This window comes from Mus caroli, unplaced genomic scaffold (assembly GCF_978045245.1).
Source record: "Mus caroli unplaced genomic scaffold, Mus_caroli_1 scaffold_11, whole genome shotgun sequence".
NCBI classification, from domain to species: domain Eukaryota; kingdom Metazoa; phylum Chordata; class Mammalia; order Rodentia; family Muridae; genus Mus; species Mus caroli.
In genome coordinates this window covers 100,948,053-100,967,648 of record NW_028227266.1, presented here as the reverse complement: position 1 = coordinate 100,967,648, position 19,596 = coordinate 100,948,053, and the positions used below count along the sequence as shown (strand labels likewise).

At 47.3% G+C, this 19,596-nt stretch overlaps 1 protein-coding gene and 1 long non-coding RNA gene across 2 annotated transcripts in view; one reads left to right on the top strand and one right to left on the bottom strand.

The window, feature by feature from the left end:
- The window catches only part of Ephb1 (EPH receptor B1), a 442,703-nt gene that overhangs the window by 158,751 nt on the left and 264,356 nt on the right, over positions 1–19,596 (top strand). The gene's annotated exons all lie outside the window — the stretch shown is intronic.
- LOC147002135 (uncharacterized) lies at positions 12,664–18,723 on the bottom strand. The gene is made up of 2 exons (XR_015044477.1): positions 18,453–18,723; positions 12,664–12,740 (listed from the first exon to the last, which is right to left on the bottom strand). It is a non-coding gene; the product is annotated as an uncharacterized LOC147002135 (long non-coding RNA).

Below are 19,596 nucleotides of genomic sequence, written 5' to 3'. Positions count from 1 at the left end.
TCCCTAGAGCTTCCAGAAGGATCTGTCATATGAGCTTTTCAGGCACAGGGCATTAGGTGGAGTGTGGCTCCAAAACTAAGATACACGACCATGCCTATCATTTCTTTTTGCTTACGTTCCTGACTGTCCCATGTACCTTGACCTGTGGCAAAGGTCGTGAGCTATGGTGCCCAGAGAAGAATTCTAACCTTAGCAGATGGGGCTGCAGGCCAGAGCCTAATTGACTAGGTGTTCTAGCTGATCAGAAGCCCCAGAGGAGTTCTTAGTATGCGAGGGAGGGGCAGGAAGCTGACTGGCCAGAAGTTACAGAAAAGAATAGGCTTTCCTGCAGAGGGCTAGCACCAACAACTTGGTACCAGAAACCCCAAGCAGACTAGGGAGTGGCTGGTACTGCTCTTGGCAGCAGGCAGGGCCACACCTTTAGGAATCCCATTCCTTTCTCAGGCTTGAGGCTGGGTACCTGGGATGCTTTGGAGCTTTTGCCGGGAACTCTCAGGTCCAAGGATCACCCCTGGTGCTCACAGGGCTTTTGAGTGTCCCTGAGAACAGAGCAATTCTCTGTTCCGTGCCTCTCTGGCTCCCCACCGCTCCATGGAAGCTGTGTCTTGGAATTGGCAACCCTACCTGTGCAGACACTTCCCTGACATCTCCCAAAGGGCTTCCTTTTCCAAGGTGGTTGCATCTTTACCTCCACCTCATGAAACAAGTGGGGACTTTTTTTTTTTTTTAATTTTCCACCTCCATATCATGCATGGAGACCCAAGGGACACTTTGAACCTTTCAACAGTTCCAATGCCTTTATCAACTCGAACAGCTAAGATGAGCCACTTTATAAGCCTAGGGGAGTTGAGATGAAAGAAAAAAAATATCTGCAGGGTTTGAAGGTAGAGAAAAATGTGTCTAATTTAGTTCAAAAGAGGTTTCCAGAGCCTGTTCCCCTCCCACTTAGGGTTGTTGGCCTCAGCCTTGGGCTCTCTGCCAGTTCCTGCTGAGGTACTGCAGAAGGGCTGGCCCGAGGAGTGTGTTCATGTGTATATGTGCTCCCGTGGACATGCACACGAGTCGGGCCCGTATGCTGACAGCCACATCCAAGGTCGCTGAATTCAAGGCCTTTGAGGAGCACTTCCACCCACCCCTGGCCTGGCAACAGTCAGCTGGTGAGAGGAAGTCCACAGCCCAGATGGTCTTCCCTCAAGCCCCAGGGAGACCAGCAATTCTCAGGGCCAAGGGAGGCCAAGGTCATTAACACCACACAGCCCTGTAAGATGAGCTTCATAATAGGATTTCCCAATAGGCGGACTTCATTGGGAAACCACCCGGGGTCTCCTCAGCTTCCTGCAGTGGCCCTGCCCAGTGCCCTCCAGAGAGGAGCCATAAGTAATTGGCTGGATGTAATGGGCTGTGACACTCTGAACAGCGGTAAGTGAGGATGGAAGGATGCCCCTTGGCTACATCGCCTCCAAATGTTGGGCTCCAAAAGCAGCCCAGGATGCAGATGTCAGGGCCCAGATCCCCTTAGGTGTTACACTTCCACCTTGAGAAAAAACCCACGCCCTGCTGTTGTCAGCCATGACTCTCTCGGGGTGGTCCCATACCACTGAATTATAACACACTTCAGGCAGGAGAGCAGTCTAGGAAGAAGTCTGTATTCTTTTGCTTGAAGGCTGGTCATCTGTGACTTTAAATATGCATTATGGTGTGAGTAGTGGAAGCATCTCTGGGCTGAGAGGCCAGTAGGGGCCTGAAGGTGGCCATTGACTGCACTGGCATTTGGTCATGAAACCCTATGAGGTCTGGAGCTGAGTGAATGAGTGGATGGGGGTGAAGTGCCCATAGAGAGGACTAGCCCAGTTCAGACTTAGATCTTGAAATGCTACCATCTGCCTCTGGTTCTAAGACTAGATGAAGCCGAAGTTAGCCACTCTTTAGAATACATATGTTTTCAGGAATATTGAGCCTTTCAAGTGACCTTGGTTTTGTTTCTGGTTCTTAGATGTCCTTACACCATTTTGTACCATGTATCTGCCTAGAAGTTTTTGTTGGTTGTCATCATCTGGCTCGACCCATCCCCTTTACCCGGAGAACATGGAGAACCCTTTGCAAACCATTTAAGTAGCACATAGGTTGCCGTAGGGCTGTGTGGGTGTTAAGGCTTTGTTTCAGAGAAAGAGGGAGAGTAGATAGTAGGGTCTGGATGTGACTTTCTTTTTTTTTTTTAATATTTTTTTATTACGTATTTTCCTCAATTACATTTCCAATGCTATCCCCAAAATCCCCCATACCCTCCCCCCTACTCCCCTACTCACCCATTCCCACTTTTTGGCCCTGGCGTTCCCCTGTACTGGGGCATATAAAGTTTGCATGTCCAATGGGCCTCTCTTTCCAGTGATGGCCGACTAGGCCATCTTTTGATACATATGCAGCTAGAGTCAAGAGCTCCAGGGTACTGGTTAGTTCATAATGTTGTATCACCTACAGGGTTGCATCATCCTGAGTGAGGTAACACAATCACAAAAGAACTCAAATGATATGTACTCACTGATAAGTGGATATTAGCCCAGAAACTTAGTATACCCGAGATATAAGATACAATTTGCAAAACACATGAAACTGAAGAAGAACGAAGACCAAAGTGTGGACACTTTTCCCCTTCTTAGAATTGGGAACAGTCACCCATGGAAGGAGTTACAGAGACAAAGTTTGGAGCTGAGACAAAAGGATGGACCATCTAGAGACTGCCATATCCAAGGATCCATCCCATAATCAGCCTCCAAACGATGACACCATTGCATACACTAGCAAGAGTTTGCTGAAAGGACACTGATATAGCTATCTCTTGTGAGACTATGCCGGGGCCTGGCAAACACATAAGTGGATGCTCACAGTCAGGTATTGGATGGATCACAGGGCCCCCAATGGAGGAGCTGGATGTGACTTTCTGGTCAGAATTGAGGACTCCTCAAGGGCTGTGTGCCATCTCAGCCACACTCATTTCCTAGTCTGCTGGGTCTTCTAGGACAGAATGCCGCCGCAGATATAGTACTTTATAATGGGCTGAAACTCACTTCCTACAGTTTTGGAGGCAAGGAAGCCCAAGTCCAGGTCTTTGGTGGGTTCAGTTCTACAGCTCTCTGCTGTTGGCAAGTCCCTTTCTGCAGGTTCTGAAGGTTCACAAACTTCCTTGACTATATGGCAGTCACTGGGAAGGAACCCACTCTAAATTCAAGCCTACCTGTATCTTTCAGTTCTGGGCCCCAGGGAGCTCAGTTAGTCTAGGTTTTGTTTTACGTCCTGTTGCCACTGACACCTGTGTTGGCAGAACCCTGATACTCCCAGTCTTCCTCATTGCAGTGGGATGAAGACAGCTGAAAAGCCATAGTAGGATATGGGCAAAGGACACAGTCAAGCCATCCAGAGCAAACCCTACTTTGCTGTTAGGGCTTTGAAATGAACGTTGAGAGGAGCAAGCTTGTCCTTTCCCTAGAGACAGCTCTTGGCCTTTGGGTGGCCTGTGTATATTCTCCTTGCTGGCTGTGATAACAGCCAGAGTATCTGCTAGCAAAAGAGGTTGACACTCCACTGTAACAGCTGTGTGATGATATGAGGCAGATAGTTCCTTTGGAGATGTAATTTGATTCAGAAGAGCATGACAAGGTTTGCTCTGGGTTCTAGAAGCCATCCAGGTACCAGAGAACCTTTTGCTTCCTAGGTGCTTACTCAGCCTGGTGAAGGCTGTCTCTGTCCACCTTACCTGCAAGTGAACCAGGCTCATCTCTGCATGCAGGGCTGGGGAGGAAATGAGGTCACCCAAAGCTGGCTCTGGAAGTTGGAAAGTCTATAGATCATCCCTGGAGCTTCTTTGGAATGACAGAAATTCAGGACCTAGTATAGTCCTGAGGCTTTCATTAGAAGGTGGACAGGAAACCAGCCTTCTGGTTTCTAGTTGATCCTGATCTCTTGGTGGTAGCTCACTGACCCAGGTCTTCCAGCATGGGTGTGCTCCTGGTCCAAACTGAGTCACACCCTCTTCAGGTGCATGTCCCACTTCTGTCATCTGCAGGCCTAAGGGTTTCCGGCCTTCCTGGTCCTTGTTGGAGTTTTGAAGTCAAAGGGGCTAGGCCATCTTCATGACCATATTGTTTTCAGAAACGCACTGAGTGCTGGTGGTGACTGGATCTTTCTTTCATGCTTATATTCTCTGATTTAGCAGGTTTATTTCTAGAGACTCATTGGCCAGGGGGTCTTGTGGCCACAGGTGGATTGTTGGTCTGAAGAAATATGTAGACAGGAATCCTTCTTTGCTAGATCAGGGCTCCCAGCTTAACAGCTCCTACCCATTCCATCTCATTTCCTCTGGGAATAGAACTCTCACAATCCCCAGAACTGTCTGGTTCATCTTTGATTTTTTTTTTCTTTCTTGGGGTAGAACTTTTACCCAGATCGCTTCTTCTCCAGTATACTTGTTTTGAGTTATATTAGAAAACACTCAAGATACATAAATTTCCTTTTATGCTGTAATACCTGCAGTCTTTTTTTTAAAAACTATTAAACTTAACACATCTCTTGCAGAAGAGACTTGAGATTTGTTCATTTGGGATACAGATACACCCTTGACCTCCCTAGCCAATGACAGCAGACTTGACAGAGGCTCATGTATCTGGCTTTCCCAGTTCACTTCCTGCTTCCCAGTGCAAGTTAAAAGTGGTTCGTGCTGATTGTTGCTATCTCGTGCCATTTTACTTGTTCGACTGGTTTTTCATTTATATGCATTTAGTTCCCCCCCTCCCACTTGCTATTTCTGAACAACACTGGGATAGATACCCTTGCGTATTAATCTTCGAACTAATATGTGAGTACATTGGCAAGATAAATTCATTAATTAATTTGCTCAATGAATATTTATCGAGGCCTTTCTTTGTGCCAAGCACTTTTCTAGGAGTTAAGAATGCAACAAATTCTCTGAAGTCAAAGTTGCTGAGTCAGAGCATATACATTTTTAATTTTGATAGATATTACCAAACTGTGTTCCCTCAAAAACCACATATTCTACCAAAACCCTTTTTCTTTTGCACCCACAGCAGTGATTTAGTTCTTGTTCCCTATTCCTCTGCCAAGATAATAAAATATCATTTTTATCTCTGCCAATCTGGTAGGTAAAACAACAGTATCCCACTCCAATGTCAATTTGCATTTGTCTCGCCGTGAGGGTTGTTGAACCTTGGGACGTTCTGTACGTTCCCGAGGCCCTGGCTTGCTGTTGGAACACGGCATGGAATTGGGTGGACTTGGATGATACAGAGACTGGAGTCTGCTCCCTTCTGGTCCCTCTCGTTCTGCATGGCTTCCTGTATGTGTTCAGTGCCCATCTTCTGTATCCCTTGTATTTGACACATGCCTCACACACACCAGTTCTGGCATTTGCTGGACAATGGATGTGTGCAGAAGGGACGGGACAAGGGCAGGTGCCTGACACTGGAGGACTGTGCCATTCTTGCCGTGGAGTTTCAGGAACTCCAACGCCCAGTCTGATATGGACACCTTGATTTTTCCTGTCTTTCCCCTCCTCTTTCTAAACTAGGTTTGGGATTTTCTACTCTTTTCTGTGGATTTTTCAGCTCTGACTCTCCTGGCTCAGCCCCTCCACCCTACTTCCTTTAACAAGGTAACTTACCTCAGGGGGCTTCCAGTCTCGGCTCACTCTGGTGACACACCCTTCAGTAAACTAGCTTTCAGCGTTCACCTCCTCCAGGTTCCCTCCCATTTCACCAACCCATCCTTTCTAGACTTTATACTCCTTCACTTCCCCTCCCTGCCCCTCCCTTCCCTGGGGAACTTAGAATCACACTCACCTCCTCTCTGACAAGCTCTCTACCCTAGGCTTGACATTCGTCTTCCCACTGTGCTGAAGTCCTGGTCCTGCTTCTGTTCTGGCCTGGGATGGTGCTCAATGCTACCTTGAGCCTCCTTTGGATTTTCTCCTCCAGCTCTGAGGTATCTTTCTGGACCATAGACGTCCCTGCCTTTCAGGTTTGCCTCAGTCTCCCTCTTTCTTCCCCTGCCTTCCTTTCCTCCTCACTTCTATTGTCCCTTCCTATTTCCTTCTCTTTCTCAACACCCCCCCCCCCCGCTTTTTTTTTTTTAAAAGTAAATGTACTTCTATTTTAAAGTAAAAAGAATATTGTTGTAAAGAGGAACAATAGATGAAAATAATAAAACAAATTTCCAGCATGGTGCCAGCAATAACAGTAGGGCTCAGCAGGTTAAAAAAGATCTCTGCTGAAGGACCTTTGTTTAATCCTCTAATCCCATGAGGAAAGGAGAGAAAGAGACTTCATACATGCACTGTGACCTGTGCACTCTGGCACTCACACACAATAAAAATAAAGAAGATAAAGATTAGTGCATTCATAGTATATGCTTGAAAGGCCAGCAGACTATCTAGTTCGCCTGACTGAGGAGGGCCAGTATATAAACTCACTTCAGTATTGCCTTGCGTTTTCATTCTGGTGGCTCTGTCTTTGGTATGCAGCACGCTTTTCTGCGTTGACTCTGCTGAAACGCTGCCATAGCGTGGCTGTGTTGTGGACCCAGGACAGTGAGCTAGGTACATCGCCATATTCTCTTGTGACTTCATCTCATAAATCCTTAGTTGCTCTTTGGTGCATGCGATAGTGACGCTGGAAGACAGAGACGCTCAGTAGCTGTCCCAGGCTCATGTATACATAGCACAGGACTCTAGGCACTGTGGTCTGTTGCTTGTAACTCCTCCTAGCTGGAGAAGAGCTAAGATTCACTTACCAGAGGGTTTTCAACTTGTTATGGGTGGTGGCTTCGGATAGAAGCTTCCACTGAGGTGCCGAGAGAGTCTGTTCTGCACCTGGGGATTTCCTGGATAATGTTTCTTTCCTGTGGGCTACAAATGCACCAGGAGATCTACAGAGTGGCCACAAGTCACTGCTCAGAGTGCCCTGCCATATACCTATACCCAGCTCACAGTTTCTTCCCATCCTCACAAACTCTAATAGGCAGTGACCATCTGTCAAATGAAAGCAAAACGCGTCCAAAGCAAAACGTGTAAACGGAGGGTGCTGGCTGGAGAGAAGGTAAGCCGAAGAAAGTATCTCAGCCTCAGGGAGCAGTGGGGACTCGGAAGAACCAAGAACAGGGCCCCAGGCAGGCGTTTTTGGACTGAAGATGGCAGAGGCAGATGGAGACAGTTACCAGTGATGGCAGAGGCCTTGTCTGTCTGTTGTTCAATACAGCGACACGTTGTGCACAAACAAGCAGAACGAACCCAGCAGAACGGCCGCGAGCGCATCCGTTATGAAAGCCTTTCCCTAGAAGCTGGCGATAACATATCAGCCTGACAGAGGACATAAGGTCAGTGCAACGTGTGCATTTCAAGTGGAAAACGACAGTCTGCTCTCTGCGCGAGACGGATGGGGTGGCGTGTGGAAGTTACATGGAATATGTGAAAACTCTGCCAAATCATGAGCTTGGGGGGTCGGCATTTGGTCTCCGGGTCTGTCACACACATGCCTGCACTCCTCTCAGTGTGGAAGCCCCTGTGATTTGGAGCTCTTTCCTCTCCTCATTGGCTGTTGGCCTTGCCCCTCGCTAACTGCAGCCAAATCTGCTTGCCCAGCTTTCTTTCCATTTCTTTTCTTTAGCCTGATCGCCGTCGCCTGTCTTCTTTCTAGATTGATTTCAAAGAGAGAACAGAGAAAGCTTCTCACCGGTAGAGTTTTTCATAAAGCGATTTCTATCTCTGTTCCTTGTTTTATTATCAACCTCCCCCCCCCCGGGAAACTGTTCACATTTGAATTTCCATTTACAAAATTAATTCCTTAACATAGTAAAATATAGGAAATCAATGCCTATCATGGAAATCAATTGCGACTATTACAAGAATGATTTTGTCATCAAAATAATTAATATATAACATACATGTTCATAATAATATCATTAATTAAATTTCTTACTTTTTTTTTAACTTTGAAAGCATCTCTCTAGAATGCCCTGGTACTCTGTTTTATTTTTCTGGCTTACATGATGTTTCATTCAGCTTCTCTAACCCCATCCCTGATTTGTCTTGATTGATAAGAGCTCTTCTCATCTCTCCATTGCGTCTTTCAAATCTGTCAGCCACAACTTAAGAGCCAGTAGCCAAGCCGTTGGCTGTTGTATGTGACTCAAATGGTTGGCAGCCACTGATCTGTCTTGCATGTCCATGCTGCCCTTTTCCCATGGCATTTCTGCCTGCCAACCCAGCTTCCCTGCTTCCCTAAGAGTTGTCGTCCCTGATGAAAGCCATTGCTTGGGAGTTGTACTGGCTAGTTTTGTGTCAACTTGACACAGCTGGAGTTATCACAGAGAAAGGAGCTTCAGTTGAGGAAATGCCTCCATGAGATCCAACTGTAAGACATTTTCTCAATTAGTGATCAAGGGGGAAAGGCCCCTTGTGGGTGGTGCTATCTCTGGGCTGGTAGTCTTGGTTCTTTCAGAGAGCAGGCTAAACAAGCCAGGGGAAGCAAGCCAGTAAAGAACATCCCTCCATGGCCTCTGCATCAGCTCCTGCTTCCTGATCTGCTTGGGTTCCAGTCCTGACTTTCTTTGATGATGAATAGCAGTATGGAAGTGTAAGCTGAATAAACACTTTCGTCCCCAATTTGCTTCTTGGTCATGATGTTTGTGCAGGAATAGAAAGCCTGACTAAGACAGGAGTGTTTTATCTGTGGTGCTTGGCCTTCTCTGTTTCCCACTCTGTGTTCATCAACTCATGTTTTTCTCTGATCCTTTTTTATAATCAGAAGACAAGGGCTACTATGTAGCCCAGGGTGGCTTCAAGCTTTCAACTGTCCTGCCTCAGCCTCCTGACCACTGGGGTAACCCTTTCTTGCCTACCATAACCTATGGGTGAGTGCTGAGTGGCCCAGCAGAGCAGTACTCCCACCTCTAACATGTCCCAGCTCAAACCTGGAGCTGACAGATTTGCCCCACAAGAAGGTTCACAGCCACTGCCCCAGGTCAGGGGCACTGACATGGACATCTACACCCACTCCCTCCTGGCCTTGGCGAGGGAGACGATGGGATGAAGCCAGCTGTCTCTAAGTCTTCTGTGTTCCCAGTATCAGGTCTCCTTAAGCCTTCCTCTCTCCCAGTCTCCTTTCCTGCCTGTAACTGCATGCTGGTCCCTCCTTCTAAGCCACAAAAGGCTCTATAGACAGACATTGTGTGCTGTTTGCCAACATGGGCGCCTGGGCACACAGAAGGGCGAGGGAGAGGCCGTCTGCTCTCCCCTTTCACACAGACCTCTGCTTTCCCCTTTTCATTCTCTTGGTCTTTGAGCACACATACAAAAATTAAAGAAAAGCGGTTGCTAATTAGAGCCAGAGAATGTGAGCCTGGAAAAGAGACACCCCCCAACCCCCCAACCCCGTGCAAATCAGTCTGTTCTTTAGAGCCTGTGTAGAAAGAGGCTAGAGGAGGGAGGGCTCCTGAAGGGACCGGGGAGGGATATTTTGACAAAATAAACAGCAAAGCTTCTTCAGAATAGCAAAGAGGGCTTTGTCTTACTTTCCTCTCATAAGAGGGGAGAAAACCAGAAGTGACAGTTTCTTGTGACCGCCCCTCCCCTCGGCAGCCTCACCCCCACCTCAGGTCTTCTCATCTTTTTTTAGTCTCACAATCTCCCAGTTAACAATAGCCTTTTGGTGGACAGTTAAATGTATCTTTTTATTGATAACATTTGTTTTGGCTTCTGGAGAGTGAACAGTCAGAGCCTCATCTTCCCAGGCAGGCCTGGCTGCACCCCACACAGGAGCAGCTGGGGCACCAGGGAGATTCAGCTTGGGAAATAGCTCTGGAAAAAAAATCAAGTTTTTTTTTTCACACCCAGTCCCTGACTGGCCCAGTCTCGTGATTGGTTCTATGTGGGGCTCCCTATTTGTGCTAGTTTACCCAGAGCAACCATATTTGCATGGTGTTGCTGGCTAGTGTGTGACCTTGGAAGCAGCAGCCAATGTGAGGACAGGCCTTGCTCTCACCAGCTCATCCCAGATCAAACATGACTGGATGCTTCTCCAATGCTTCAGGCAGTTGGGCTAGCACTGCAGGCCTAGAGATGGCCAGAAGGACTAACTTTACAGAGAAGGGTTCTGCTTGTTAATTTGATGTCTCCCAAATGTATCTTTGAATAACTATTGGAAGAGCCAAGAGGGGGTTCCTTGATACCTCCTGATTGCAGAGAGAAAAGGCCCAGCAGCAACCAATGATAACTCCAAGGTCAGTAGCAACCATCAGATGTGAGCCTGGCCTCCTGCCTCACAAGCCCATCAGGCAAAACAGGTTTGCCCAAGCTATACGCACCCCCAGCTCTTTTCTCGACGCCCCCCACCATATTGTCAGGGACCAATAAGAACTTAAGCAATTAAACCATTTTCCCTTTCAGTCTTAAAAGTATGTGCTTCTTGAAATTTAAGCTTTATCCTCCTCCCTCCCCTCTTAGGCTTCTTGAAAGAACGTGCTGTAATGCCCTGGGAAAATTATCTCAAGTTCTAAATCAGCCCCCCATCCTGGGTGTTGGAAGGACTTGGAGATGAGGTTGTGGGCAGGGCAGAGAGGCAAGGCCAAGGGGGACAGCTGCTCAGCAGGCAAAGCCAGCTAGAATGGAAGCTTTCACCTGGCCCAGGAGCACTTTGGTGCCAGGGAGAGGGTTTAACTTATCAAGAGGGAGGTCCAGGCAATCTGAGAAGCAAACTGAAGAGAGACAGGGAGAAAATAGGGATGGTTAAACAAGCTGGAGTAGGGGCTTAGTTGTTTCCTGTTCCCTATTTTAGGGGAGATGGGGGGACTAACCTCATAGGTGGCATGACTCTGCCCAAGATGTTTTCAGTTGTTGGTGAAGTTGATGCCCTGAAACTGTCCCCCCTGGAATTTATGTAGGGGATCAGGAGTGTTTGTTGTATAGGGAGGGATGGAGTTGGCAGGTCACTTACAGGCTGTGTTTGTGCAGCAAGCCCAGTGTTCTTAAAAGGATAGGTTCACAGGGAAGGCAGGGATGGAATAGGACGCCACTGTACTGTAGGGACAGCCACTGTGCTGTAGAGGCAGGGCAGCCACTGTACTGTAGAGGCAGCCACTGTTGTGTAGGAGGCCCTGGCTGGTAAGACTTCGCCAGTCTTTTTCTCCTTTTCCCCCAGTTCTCACCCCCAAAGTACTGCTTTATAAGTCTAATGGGTTCCGGCAAGCTACCCTTCACTTTGCCCACCTACAAACTGCCAAGGCTCCTGGTCTGTCTCTTCCCATAAAAGCGAGCAGCAACGGATCCCATTTCTCTCTCTTTTTCCCACCGCTGGATGGACCAAGTCAGCTAACTTTCTTTTAGATGAATGTGTTTCAGTTCAGTGGGAGGAGCCACTGAGACCCATCTCTGTAATATTTCTTAAATTATACTTCCGTGGACTTCCTTTATGAACACTTGAAGGGATTCCAAAAGGAAAAAAAAAAAAGAAAAGGAAAATAACAAGCAAAGCTGTTAAATGTCTTCCTCTATTGGTTACTGAAAGGTGTGACCAGCTTCAACAGAGGCCCTTTAAATACAATCAGAAATAGGAACTTGCCGTCTAGCATGGCCTTGCCCTGGTGTGGAGCAGGACCTGGAGGCATGCTTGCTCCAGCAGCACTGATCTGCCTGGGGAAAGCTGCTTCTCATCTACCTGGCTCTCCCTCTTCTCCCTTGCTCTCTCTTTCAGAGCATCCTTGCTCTGCACCAGCCCTGCATGCAGGCTCCCCATCTGAACAGTGAATGTCAATCTTTGGGTCGCCCTCTGAGACTATGCATAGGTATTTTCAGAGATAGCGAAACAGGGTCACAGAAATTACTACATGTTTTAAAGGTTTGCATTCAGCAAATATACGCTCGAAGCATAACAATCGCAGTATTCTGTATTATGTTACTGGGCTTGGAGGATTTGTAAAGTGTTTTTGCTGTCTGGGTAGAAAATGGGGCACAGGGTGGCGTTGTGGCTTCAGTGGTTCTCGTTACGGTCCATGAGGGGATTCTCCTGGGTGTGACTCTGAGGACTTACCTGGATGGTAAGGAGTAAAATGTCCTGTCTTACACTGTCTCTGAGAGCCTTGCTTGGCCTTGAGTATGTGCACGCATGCTATTCACAAACCACCAAAACAGCAAATACTCACTGAGCTGAATGTCAGCAGTTATTTTTCTTCTTTGGTTTGGGACAAATATCAGAGCACCAGCCTTAATAGTCCTGTGGTCTAAGGGTGCATGCGGACATCTGGGTAACTAGATATCCAAATTTGCAGCTCATCTGATGAACCGGTACAAACAGAAGGACTGTCTTCCCTCCCCTCTCCTCCTCTCTGCCTCCCGTGTCCCATCCTGTGCCTTCCTAGGAGTGAGACAACAGGAGGGTGATGGTGAAGGGAAAGATCTAAAGTGAAGTCCTTGATCATCTTGGCTGTTCTGGGGGTGTCTTCCTAATGCCTGGGGTGTGGCTCAGTGGCCAAGCTCCTGCCAAAGCCCTGGGCTCTGTCCCCAGCAAAGGCCCTTTGCTTTTTTATTATAGGGAGCCAACTGTAGGTTTGTCAGTGGGAGGACAAAGGGGTAGAAGCTTTCCTTGTCTGTATTTTGCTCTTTCAAAAAAAAAAGTCATCTGAGCAGAATTAAAATGTCCAGGGGTGGCAGGGGCAGGATCCGCTGGGGTTTTTCAAAGGACCTGGATAGAAAAAAAATAAAATAAAATAAGAGACTTTCAAACCCAGGGGCTAACTGCAGCTCCAGGCTCAGAGGGCTGAGCTAGGAAGCGCTGCTTTATCACTTCAGAGAGACACCTAGAAGTCTCCTCTGACCTGCCACAGGGAGGGGAGCATGTCTTAGAGAGGGAAAACCCAAAGGTCAGTGGAGCCAGTGACTCTGCTGGAGGGACAGCCTTCAGAGAGTGCTGTGTGGTAGGGTTCCAGTGATGTGTGTCATCCTCCTGCCAGCGGCAGTGGCCTCTACCAAACCCTTGTCCATCTGTCTCCCGATTTATCTTCCCAAGTCCCGGAATGAGCCAATCACACACTATGCCCCAATCTCTCCAAATTCCTCACTGCCTCTGTCTAAAATCAGGCACATTTTCAGACAAGCATTCAAGAGGGAACACACACACACACACACACACACTCTCTCTCTCTCTCTCTCTCACACACACACACACACATGCACACACGCACGCACACACCCCTATCACAGACACAAAGCTCAGTTTGATTTAGTGTGTGAATTCAGGGTCCAGAGCCATTCTTTCCTAGCCATATGACCCCTAGTAGATTACATCCCCTCTCCATGCCGTGTTCCCCCCAACTGCAAATGAGCGTAATTGTAGCATGCTTAGCAGGATGGTTGTGAGTGTTCAGTAATTCATGCTTGCAGAGTGCTTGGCACACTGCTGGCCCCAGAGTGGGTTCACTGCTCATCCACTGCTCTGATTGACAGCTCTCATGCAGGCCATGTTACCTTTCAATCTCTCATCCCCTCCCCACTCCTGCGGCAGCAAGTTCAGATCTTAAGTCTTATCAACCCTTCAAGGCCTTCCTGAGCCCTTATAATACATCTTTTATTAGAAGTTTTTAGGGGCACGGTGACAGAAGGATCAGGAGTTCAAGGCCATCCCCTGCTACACAGAGATTCAGAAGCCAGCCTAAGATACATGAAACTGTCATCCCCACACCCCACAATTTTGTTTTTCTAAAATAACTTTTGATTTTTTTTTTTACCCAACACCAGCTGGACGTAATAATTGAATTTTCTGTTAGTGCCTGCCTCCCCCGTATAGTGTCTTATCTGTCATCCTGTGTCCTCTTTGTCCTCCTGCCCTCCAATTCCTAAGGCTGGAGGATGGCTTCCGGAGGGAGTGGGCATTCTTGGGTCCAGTTAGTGTCTCTTTTCTCCTGGGAGAAGCACTTCTACCATGGCTGCCAACCCTGTGCTCCCCTCCCAGCCTTCCTGCCTCCCCCTTCCCTCTCCTCTCCTCCTCTAGCCACCAGAGTTCTAGTTCTGCTTCGGTTTCCTCCCCTTTCTCCACCTCTTCCCTTTGATTCTCCCTGTTTCTCTGACCTCCTCCACCTCTCTCTTAATGAGAACTTTCACACATCATATTGATTTGGAGTTTTAAAAAAGCCGGCATTGATTTTTTTTTTTTCCGGGGGACTTTTCATGATCTTATTTTTAAATGGAGGAAGAAAGTTGTTTCCAAAGCTGTTGGCTTTGTTCTATTGAGTTAGGGAGTCGATGCTGGAAACTCTTTTCTGGAGCCTCAGAGAGCCCAGGGACCCCAGATGCCACATCTAATGAGCTGGGGGTCAGGATGATCCTCTCTTTTGCAGAGCATTTTGGGTAGGAGCAGGCCTTGTCCTAAAGACCTGGGTTTGAAGCTAAGGCTTCTGGGAGCATGCACTGAGATGGGAGCACAAGCTTCCTAGGGGTGGAGGGTGGGCTCAGTCAGGAGGATGGGTTGGGATGTCCCCATGTTTGCCCATGTAGCCCTTATCAGCCCAGTACCTGGTGTGTATACCTGATCATTTTAATTGTCCCAATAACCTGAGGAGGAAGTCACTGTGGGATGCACAAGGTAGGCATAAAGTTAGTAAAGGGCATTCTCTTTAAAAGACGGTTGATTGGTAATGAGAAACTACTAGAAAAACCAAATTGGACAAAGTAGGCATAAGACATTTCCCCTTCTGTAAGGTAGCCATATGGGCCTGCACACAGTCCATTTGAACTCTTGAGTATGAGTCTAAATATGCACAAATGATCCAATAGGATCATGTGATTAGATGAGGATGCTGGAAGGAGGGGGAAGTCAAGGCAGGGAAATGAGATGAGGTATGGCAGAGAGTACTGATGTCAAGGTTAGAGGAGGCCTACGTGGGCTGTCAACAAGTCCGACCTGCTCACAAGTCTCCATCCATGGCACTACAGCCATAAACAGGGAGCAGCTCATTGTTTCCTTGAGTTCAAAGATGCTGGGAGTGAGGCAGGTGAACAGCAATCCCAGGGCTCCTCTGATGCTGGCTCCTGGACAGGAGCAGAGGGCAAGAGCCAAGGAACAGCTAGATGGACTAAGTGGCTCCCCTGGGCACTGCAGCCTGGCAGTCCCCTGCTTTGTATGAGATCAGCTTCTCTCCTTGAACAATAAAGGCTGCTCTGGGTGGGACCAGAAGGATGACAGGGAACTGTGGCCACCTTGCCAACTTTCTAACATGGCCAAAGGTAAATCTGGTTTTGCCGCAGAACAATTTCTCTTGGGTGGCTTCAATGTGTGTGTTGCTTTTCACGTAGCTAGTTTTTATTTTGGGGGACTCTGAGGAGTCGCTTATCTAGAAGACACCCCATCTCTTCTTCTGTGCTTTTGTAACACCCATCATGGCTCAGACATTTCTTCTAGAAGCACTACACCTCCATAAACAACCCTTTATACAACAGTTCGCAGCGCTGGAGTTGGTTGGAGCCAAGACTTTCATTCAGCACCCACCTGATTGCCTGATTTTGCTCAAGAGCTATAGGATCCTCAAGACAGGGCTGCCCAGTTGGAGAAATCTTTTTACCATTTACCTACACTCCTGGTCAGTCTTGTGGCTTTGACTACTGTGTGCTGCCTACTCCACAGAAACATGGACCCTAATGTCATTTATCTCTACAGAGATTGGTTATTTATCAAACTTCAAAATCTGACCGTTTAAAACTGTTTATTGTCTATACTGCAGTAAAGCTGGGGCGAGGCGGCTGCGAGTGCTTTGCTACGGGGAGGGATGGATGTTGCTGTAGCTTCTTCATCCGCATCCCCAGCTTTGAAGCTCATCAGAGTGGAAGACTAGAGGTCCTTGAAGCTACCATCCCAGCTACAATTTACACTGGAGGAGGCTCTTGGGCAGAATTTCAGCTTGTGCTTCCTGCTTGATAAGCCCTGGTGGCTGTTGCTGAAGCAGCTAGTGGGTTGCAATGCAGCGAAGAAGGGTGCTTCAGAAAATCCCAGCTCCCAGCCTGGTTCTTCCTGCAATTGGGAGCTGAGGAAGGAAGGGCCCTCAGAAAACACTGCTTCTTCTGCCCGGGCCTGAACATTCCCTTCCTGCCCTTCTCCTCCACAGACTTCCTTAAGTACTCACTCCTTCATTTCTTGTTTCTCGGGCAGGTGAGTCTCTGAATGTTGCTTGCAGAGCACCCCCAGTGACAGAGCAAGACACCCTCTTCTGTTTTTTCCCTCCACTTCGCATACCCATCTTCCTTCCAACTTGACAGCATCCTAGTCTTTCTTTCCAGAGTCATGCTCCATCCTGTAGCTCCCCCACTACACGGGTTTGGAATTTCATTATTATGTGGTACCTCTGTGCTTTCCCTAGAAAGCCTTTTTCCTCTCTATCTTCTTTCTCCCATCTCCATCAGCAGGATGACTTTTTTCTCTTTTCCTAGGATGCCCTATTGGGCCCCCACCCCAGTTGTCCACAGAGATACAGACATAAGAATAGACACTGGGTGCTGGTGAGATAGCTAAGTTGGTGAAGCACATGCCTTGTAACTACAAATGTGTGTGTTTGGTTCCCAGAACCTATGTGAAAACCCATAATGAAACCAAGGAACAAACAAACAGAGTAATTCCTGTGGCTGCATATTATAATCCCAGCTCTGGGGAGACACATCCCTGTCTTGCTTATTGAGTTCCAGGTCAATGAAAGACCCTCTCCAAAATAAGATAACAGGCCTGAGGAGCAAGAGATTGTCCTCTGACTGACATCTATTCCAGGGACAGAGGTCTTCCACTGGTGTAGCCTTGTCTCTTTCTGTAAAGGATACCCTTACCCAGAGCTTCTCTTGTCTTGTTCCTTGTCTCTTATGTCCAGGCACATTTGAAGGAGGCCAGGTGATGGAATCTATACGAAAGGTGCCAGGCATTTTCCAACAAACTCACTCATCAGCCTCCGGTTCCTTAATCTCACAGAGGGCCGCAGACACTATTTGTGAAGTTTCAAAACTAGGGGTGTATACAAGGCTTTCCTTATTACCTTTATAGAACCTGCCTCTCTTCCCCAATCCGTCAATGTAACAAGTCTGTAGATTCCACTGTGGAAGAACCCTGCAGGCTCTGCCTCTTTCCATTGATTACTCTAAGGCTGTTGTGAGTACTCTGATCTCCTTGGCTGCTGTTCTGGCACCAGGATATTTTCCACAACTGTTCTTGGGATGCTTACCCCAAGCACATCTGGACCTGTCTATGTGTGGATCTCCTGTCACCCTTTCGATCATGTCTGCTACATTCTTGCTACACGGTGCTAAAGGAATCTTAGTACCAAGTCTGGCTTCTCATACCTTCTTGTCCCATAGGCACCAACCCCTGCATTTTCTCCATATTTTCCTTCAACTGGTACCATCTCAGGCCTATAGGGCCAGAATGACCTCAGATGACTCCTGTGCAAGTCCAGGTGGAGGTGTGGCCAGGCACCCAGAGAGAAGTTTAATGAGCGAAGAAGGGAAGAAGGAATCAGTGTAAGAGACATCAGAAAGGACAAAAGAGGTCACCATTGCTGCCATCTGACCTCAAAAGAGTAAAATAGAACCTCACTTCCTGCTTGTCCTCCCTCTTGCTCCTCACAGAGCCTGGCTGCATGGCTTTGGTCCTGGCATCTAGAAGCCAGCGACTGCTGGCCCCATGACACAGCTTGCCAGGGTCTCCAAGAAATAAAAATCATTATCTTGGAGTATTTTTCTTTGGGGAAAGCTATATCCTCAACTTATATTTAGAATGGTATACAGTATCTTCTACCCTGTGATTTGACTGACAGGAGAAGTATATTTAAGCTATTTTTAACCTAGAAATCTTAAGAAGAAATCCGGTGATTAGATCTTTGGAAGCTATTGTGTGCAATTTTATAACTTTGGTAAAGGAGTGTGTTTAAAGGGAGAGAGAAGGTGGGGAGCCAACCAGATTGATATGTTTCAGTTCTTCTTGCAACTTTAGACTTTTGTTCCAGATGAATCCTTTGTCTTCAGGAAGAGGTAACTCTGTGTGTGTGTGTGTGTGTGTGTGTGTGTGTGTGTGTTTGTGTAACTCACTCCCTTCTTCATAAATAGCTCATGTTCTTCATGAAAGCATTTGGAAGGGGCTCCTTTCACTGTGCTGACAGTACAAATGAGTGTTCATGCAGAGCTTAGCAAGCCACATGCTCCCGTTGTTCCCACAATAGTCTTTTGAAGGAGTTATTGCTGTGGAGATTCGTACTCTTGCTTTTCGGAAGGAAAAAATGGAAACAGAGACACAGGACCCCCTGACTAGCAGGTGGCATCTGGACCTTCAGTTATTCATTGACCTCTTGAGGCTCCAGTGAGACTGGTGTGGGTTACTGTTATAGTACCAAGCTGGAGACCTTAGCTGGTAGAACGGTACTTTGGTTACCTGTGGCTACAGTGGCTGAATAGCAAGGGCATCCGTGGTTGTATGAGGCAGCCGCTGCTTCTTTTATGCACGCCGTTTCTCTGCATCAGGGAGTTGGATGGGTGTAACCAGACATTGCCTCCTGCTCCACTGTCTGAGGCTTCGCTGTAAGGCTAGAATAACCAGGAGATAGAAGCTTCTAGATGTTTCTTATGTGGGGTGACCAGAAGACAATACTTAGACAATATAGACCAATGGGCTATAGTCCTTACCCCAGTCCAGGTGGCTTGGGTTTCTGTGTAACTTAGTAGTGGCTTCCTGGCAACCAGATTCTTATATGGCATGTCAGGGTTCCAAAAGAGAATGTTCCAGAGACAAAGGCAGAAGTTTACATGACTTTTATGGCTTATATGTTTGAGGATTCTCTGTGTAATGCTTATAAGCCATAACACTCCATAATCTGGTTATGGTCCTAAAACACTGAGAATCTCCAGAAGATAAGCCACTAAGTCTGATTCTTGGGGCTTCAAACGACTTTCTTTTTCAAGCTCTAACAGTTCCTTTATTGGCTGTTTTTGTGTCAACCACACAAACTAGAGTCACCAGAGGGGAAGGAGCCTCAGTTTAGGAAATGCCTTTATAAGATCCAACTGTAAGGCAGTCTCTCAATCAGTGATCAATGGAGGAGTGCTCTGGCCCTACCCCCATCTACTGTGAGTGGTGCCATCCCTGGGCAGGTGGTCCTGGGTTCTATAAAGAAGCAGGAAGCAAGCCAGCAAACAACTCTCCTCCACGGCCTCTGCATCAGCTCTTACCTCCAGGTTCCTGCCCTGTTTGAGTTCCTGTCCTGACTTCCCTTGGTGATGAACAGCAATGTGGATGTCTAAGCTGAATAAACCCTTTTCTCCTTAACTTGCTTTTTGGTCATGTTTTTTCATTATAGCAATAGAAACCCTAATTAAGGTAGTTCCCCTTCTTGAAGGCAACACCAGGAAGATGAGCACAGGCCAAATAGTGTAACAGACTATGTAGGTCTTCCTTGTTGTACCATATGGTTTCTGATGTGCTGGGATCTCCTGAAACATTTGCTGACAAAGACTTCCTTGCTAATAATCAAGTGACTCCTACTTCATTTCCCACATAGTACTTCTCTCACCATAACTCC